General features: G+C 46.6%; 1 long non-coding RNA gene across 1 annotated transcript; it reads right to left on the bottom strand.

Moving 5' to 3' along the window:
* Positions 1-742: 742 nt before the first annotated feature.
* Positions 743-1,940, bottom strand: LOC129847113 (uncharacterized). The gene is made up of 3 exons (XR_008758380.1): positions 1,177-1,940; positions 913-1,089; positions 743-822 (listed from the first exon to the last, which is right to left on the bottom strand). It is a non-coding gene; the product is annotated as an uncharacterized LOC129847113 (long non-coding RNA).
* Between the last annotated feature and the right edge of the window lie 4,967 nt (positions 1,941-6,907).

The following is a 6,907-nucleotide window of genomic DNA, read 5'->3' as shown; positions in this document are numbered from 1 at the left end:
CTGATTGCTGGGAAAATAAAAAAAACCTTAGAAAGATGCCACCGTCCTGTGTGCTCACAATAAGAGCTCATATGTCATGGCTCACTTGACTTTACGAGAATATACCTAATTTTTATTTTGAGCTGTGTCATCTTCTTGGAGCTGGGGGAGGAAAGAAAAATAATGATTAATACATTTGTGTTACAGTTAGCATACAGTGTACATTGAAGGCATATCTCACCTCCCTCTCAAGTTTTTTTATTTCAAGGTCCAGTTTCCTAATTGTCCTCTTTTTTATTTCGGACTCCAGTGCAAGATTTTCCATCTTTTTCTTCTTGTACTGAATGTCTATGTCTGCCAGTTCTATTTGGCGCCGGAGGTGGTTGCCATACAACTTTCTGATAGCTTGTGAGCTCTGTGAACACAATACAATTAGCGCAGCTGGAATTTGGCAGGATGTGGTGTCCTTTTATTAATACGCACTATGTTGCCAGGCTGGTTTTCCCACTGTATAGCATCTGGGTCCTGTAAAAGAAATTAGATTTTTTGATTTTGATGAGGACTCCTCACCATTGTAGAGTAAATAGTACTTTCACAGTCTTAACATGATACCTCATGCCTTCTGGAATCCAGAGAGATGGTCTCCTCCTCATCATCGTCTCCATCATGTGCTGTTGCTGCTGCACTGGGGCCTTCACCCTATCACATTTAATCGGATTCATATTGAAGCTAGTAGACAAGACATGCCAGGCCTACAGTATGCCTTTGATGGAGTACTCACTGGATCAGCATCGTCTGGTGCTTGTGCTGGTGGCTCTAACAGGAACACAGTGCTGCCAGACACTGCAAGGCAATAGGTAAACCAAAGTCAGACAGTCCAAATTGATTCAATATGAATGTGGTTGTATCCCATGTAGAGATGGAAGGACATACCTTGAATGAAGCGGGTGGCATCTTGGGAGGAACCTATGCTCGTCTCTTTCCCCCCAGGGATCCCCTCTAAGACGGGCCTGCCTTTATTTAGCTCCAAGGCCATGTCCTCTGCTGGGGTAAGGTCAGCCTTTGGTGACCCACCACCCGTGCCTTGTCTGTGGGTATTCTTTTTCACTGCTAAAACAGTACAGACAATGTGTGAGCAGGCACCTTCTGGGTACAATATATGCTTGTGCTTTGTTAAATATTAGTCAGGGACCATACCATTCTGCAGAATGTTCTTGTATTTGATTTTGACCTGCTGCCATGTCCGTTTTGGCCCGTTCATGTTTAATCTACACACACACACACACACACACACACACACACACACACACACACACACACACACACACACACACACACACATTTAATGGAGTCACACTGCAAAAAATTACTTGGTATTTTTGTCTTGTTTTCAGTAAAAATATCAAAAAATTTATCATAGCTTTATACAGTGTGATGGAGTTACTTTACACAATTTCACTCATATCTGCAGTGCATTTCAATTAAAAATTTAACCGTTTCATAATTACAGTACAACTGCATTTTTGGAGATGTGAATTAAATATTTGAATTGTAATTGTGATGTTTCAGCGGAGCGGTGAGTGTGTAATTGTGCACTACTTACGCATTCAGGCGGTCTGCAATACTTTGCCACGCTTTTTCTCTTTGCTTTATCACTGTGGCGGTGTTGCCTTTCTTCTTAATTATATCTTTTACCTCCTCGTATGCCTCCATGAGGATTTGTGCTTCCGACGGGGAAAAGTACGCGGCTCTAGTTGCCATGGTAAATCAGTTAATCTGTGATCTGTGGCGGGGTCTATTTGAGTGAGCCGTGAGCGCGCACCTATCCAGGATTGGTTTCACCTGGCTTAATGAATCCGTGTCTGCTCATCCTGGCTTGGTCTTTGTGCAACCAATTAAGCCTGGACGCACATGTTTTGGCTTCATTGAGCTCAGCTGAGTCATTTATCCCGGATGTCTTAATTCTACTTTTGTGCAACAGGCCCCTGCATGTGGCCACATGTGAACATTTCTTCATATTCCTCGCTAGTTAATGAGTTATTAGCCCAGTTATAGCTAATTTCTAGTCATCAATGAGGGACTGGTTGCTTCCTACAAAACGTGTTCATTTCTAGCCATCAATGAGGGACTGGTTGCTTCCTACAAAACGTGTTCATTTCTAGTCATCAATGAGGGACTGGTTGCTTCCTACAAAACGTGTTCATTTCTAGTCATCAATGAGGGACTGGTTGCTTCCTACAAAACGTGTTCATTTCTAGTCATCTTTGAAAAACCAGTCAGGCAAAGATCTTTTCATGTCTTAAAGGGGCGTACACTTATATCTATACAGCGGTATGTGGACACCCCTTCAAATTAGTGGATTCTGCTATTTCAGCCACACCTGTTGCTGACAGGTGTAAAACATTGAGCACACCGCCATGCAATCTCCATAGACAAACATTGGCAGTAGAATGGCCTTTCTGAAGAGCTCAGTGACTTTCAACGTGGCACCGTTATACTGTAGGATGCCTCCTTTCCAACAAGTCAGTCCGTCAAATTTCTTCCCCGCTAGAGCTGCCCCCCAGGTCAACTATAAGTCTTGTTATTGTGACGTGGAAACGTCTAGGAGCAACAACGGCTCAGCCGGACAAGTGGTAGGCCACACAAGCTCACAGAACGAGACCGCCGAGTGCTGAAGCGCACAGCGCGTAAAAAAACGTCTGTCCTCGGTTGCAAACACTCACTACCGAGTTCCACACTGCTTCTGGAAACAACCTCAGTACAATGACTGTTAATCGGGAGCTTCGTGCCTAAGATCCCCAATACGCAACGCCAAGCGTCGGCTGGAGTGGTGTAAAAGCTCGCCGCTATTGGACTCTGGAAACGCGTTTTCTGGAGTGATGAATCACATCTGGGTTTGGCGGATTCCACGAGGACGCTACCTGCCCAAATACATAGTGCCAACTGTAAAGTTTGGTGGAGGAGGAATAACACACACACACACGGTTAAGATCTTAAGAGGGCCACTAACCGAAGGGTAGCTGGTTGAAATCCCCAAGGAGGAAATATCTGCCATTCTGCAGTTTGTATTTATTATGGATCCTCATTAGTTCCTGCCAAAGCAGCAGCTACTCTTCCTGGGGTTTATTATGGATCCCCATTAGTTCCTGCCAAGGCAGCAGCTACTCTTCCTGGGGTTTATTATGGATCCCCATTAGTTCCTGCCAAGGCAGCAGCTACTCTTCCTGGGGTTTATTATGGATCCCCATTAGTTCCTGCCGAGGCAGCAGCTACTCTTCCTGGGGTTTATTATGGATCCCCATTAGTTCCTGCCGAGGCAGCAGCTACTCTTCCTGGGGTTTATTATGGATCCCCATTAGTTCCTGCCAAGGCAGCAGCTACTCTTCCTGGGGTTTATTATGGATCCCCATTAGTTCCTGCCAGGGCAGCAGCTACTCTTCCTGGGGTTTATTATGGATCCCCATTAGTTCCTGCCAGGGCAGCAGCTACTCTTCCTGGGGTTTATTATGGATCCCCATTAGTTCCTGTCAAGGCAGCAGCTACTCTTCCTGGGGTTTATTATGGATCCCCATTAGTTCCTGCCAAGGCAGCAGCTACTCTTCCTGGGGTTTATTATGGATCCCCATTAGTTCCTGCCAAGGCAGCAGCTACTCTTCCTGGGGTTTATTATGGATCCCCATTAGTTCCTGTCAAGGCAGCAGCTACTCTTCCTGGGGTTTATTATGGATCCCCATTAGTTCCTGCCAAGGCAGCAGCTACTCTTCCTGGGGTTTATTATGGATCCCCATTAGTTCCTGCCAAGGCAGCAGCTACTCTTCCTGGTGTTTATTATGGATCCCCGTTAGTTCCTGCCAAAGCAGCAGCTACTCTTCCTGGGGTTTATTATGGATCCCCATTAGTTCCTGCCAAGGCAGCAGCTACTCTTCCTGGGGTTTATTATGGATCCTCATTAGTTCCTGCCAAGGCAGCAGCTACTCTTCCTGGGGTTTGTTATGGATCCCCATTAATTCCTGCCAAGGCAGCAGCTACTCTTCCTGGGGTTTATTATGGATCCCCGTTAGTTCCTGCCAAGGCAGCAGCTACTCTTCCTGGGGTTTATTATGGATCCCCGTTAGTTCCTGCCAAGGCAGCAGCTACTCTTCCTGGGGTTTATTACGGATCCCCATTAGTTCCTGCCAAGGCAGCAGCTACTCTTCCTGGGGTTTATTACGGATCCCCATTAGTTCCTGCCGAGGCAGCAGCTACTCTTCCTGGGGTTTATTATGGATCCCCATTAGTTCCTGCCGAGGCAGCAGCTACTCTTCCTGGGGTTTATTATGGATCCCCATTAGTTCCTGCCGAGGCAGCAGCTACTCTTCCTGGGGTTTATTATGGATCCCCATTAGTTCCTGCCGAGGCAGCAGCTACTCCTCCTGGGGTTTATTATGGATCCCCATTAGTTCCTGCCAAGGCAGCAGCTACTCTTCCTGGGGTTTATTATGGATCCCCATTAGTTCCTGCCAAGGCAGCAGCTACTCTTCCTGGGGTTTATTATGGATCCCCATTAGTTCCTGCCAAGGCAGCAGCTACTCTTCCTGGGGTTTATTATGGATCCTCATTAGTTCCTTCTTAGGCAGCAGCTACTCTTCCTGGGGTTTATTATGGATCCCCATTAGTTCCTGCCAAGGCAGCAGCTACTCTTCCTGGGGTTTATTATGGATCCCCATTAGTTCCTGCCAAGGCAGCAGCTACTCTTCCTGGGGTTTATTATGGATCCCCTTTAGTTCCTGCCAAGGCAGCAGCTACTCTTCCTGGGGTTTATTATGGATCCTCATTAGTTCCTTCTTAGGCAGCAGCTACTCTTCCTGGGGTTTATTATGGATCCCCATTAGTTCCTGCCAAGGCAGCTGCTACTCTTCCTGGGGTTTATTATGGATCCCCATTAGTTCCTGCCAAGGCAGCAGCTACTCTTCCTGGGGTTTATTATGGATCCCCATTAGTTCCTGTCAAGGCAGCAGCTACTCTTCCTGGGGTTTATTATGGATCCCCATTAGTTCCTGCCAAGGCAGCAGCTGCTCTTCCTGGGGTCTATTATGGATCGTCATTAGTTCCTGCCAAAGCAGCAGCTACTCTTCCTGGGGTTTATTATGGATCCCCATTAGTTCCTGCCAAGGCAGCAGCTACTCTTCCTGGGGTTTATTATGGATCCCATTAGTTCCTGCCAAGGTAGCAGCTACTCTTCCTGGGGTTTATTATGGATCCCCATTAGTTCCTACCAAGGCAGCTGCTACTCTTCCTGGGGTTTATTATGGATCCCCATTAGTTCCTGCCAAGGCAGCAGCTGCTCTTCCTGGGGTTTATTATGGATCCCCATTAGTTCCTGCCAAGGCAGCAGCTACTCTTCCTGGGGTTTATTATGGATCCCCATTAGTTCCTGTCAAGACAGCAGCTACTCTTCCTGGGGTTTATTATGGCTCCCCATTAGTTCCTGCCCTGGCAGCAGCTACTCTTCCTGGGGTTTATTATGGATCCCCATTAGAAAGAGAGGACAGAGAGGGCGGGACAGGTTAAGATATATCTCTCCCTCTCTACCCTGCCAGTCAGACAGACAGAAAGACAGACAGTCAGTCAGACAGTCAGACAGTCAGACAGACAGACAGACAGACAGACAGACAGACAGACAGACAGACAGACAGACAGACAGACAGACAGGACAGGGGACAGGTTAAGATGTCTCTCTCTCTCTCTACCCTGCTCTGCTCACTGCTGGCTAAATAAGGCAAAAAGAGAGATGAGAGAGAGAGAGAGAGTGTGTGTAAATACCACTGTGTCACAACATCCCTCCGCTGGGAGTTTCTCCTCTGGTCTTCACTTCCTCTCCTCTCCTCTCTCCGTCTCTCTTCTCTCTGTAGATAACATCTCATTGAGTGACAACACAGGAAATGAACTCATACAGACAGAGAGGACAGGTTAAGTTTCTCCTCTGGTCTTCCTCTCCTCTCTCCATCTCTCTTCTCTCTGTAGATAACAGCTCATTGAGTGACAACACAGGAAATGAACTCATAACCAACAAGTGACACCCGGCTGGCATCACACACACACACACACACACACACACACACACACACACACACACACACACACACACACACACACACACACACACACACACACACACACACACACACACACACACACACACACACACACACACACACACACACACACACACACACACATCGTATGACAGACTGGGTGGGACATACAGGCCAGACGATTGGCTAAGCTCATGCACCACTCTGACTGGACAGGAATAAGGAAGAAGGGACAGTGTGGAAGTGGCCGATATAAAGGCAGACCTGGGTAATGCTCTATACAACTCTATGCCTTGTAAATCACTAACCTTGTCTTTATACCGGGAGGGAAGTTAACCTTTAACCCTAATGAACCCTTAACGACACACTGCAGGTGTAAATCACTAACCTTGTCTTTATACCGGGAGGGAAGTTAACCTTTAACCCTAATGAACCCTTAACGACACACTGCAGGTGTAAATCACTAACCTTGTCTTTATACCGGGAGGGAAGTTAACCTTTAACCCTAATGAACCCTTAACGACACACTGCAGGTGTAAATCACTAACCTTGTCTTTATACCGGGAAGGAAGTTAACCTTTAACCCTAATGAACCCTTAACGACACACTGCAGGTGTAAATCACTAACCTTGTCTTTATACCGGGAGGGAAGTTAACCTTTAACCCTAATGAACCCTTAACGACACACTGCAGGTGTAAATCACTAACCTTGTCTTTATACCGGGAGGGAAGTTAACCTTTAACCCTAATGAACCCTTAACGACACACTGCAGGTGTAAATCACTAACCTTGTCTTTATACCGGGAGGGAAGTTAACCTTTAACCCTAATGAACCCTTAACGACACACTGCAAG

Source organism: Salvelinus fontinalis, unplaced genomic scaffold (assembly GCF_029448725.1).
Source record: "Salvelinus fontinalis isolate EN_2023a unplaced genomic scaffold, ASM2944872v1 scaffold_0708, whole genome shotgun sequence".
NCBI lineage: Eukaryota > Metazoa > Chordata > Actinopteri > Salmoniformes > Salmonidae > Salvelinus > Salvelinus fontinalis.
Note: the sequence above shows the minus strand (reverse complement) of the source record. Positions and strands in the feature narration are given on the sequence as shown.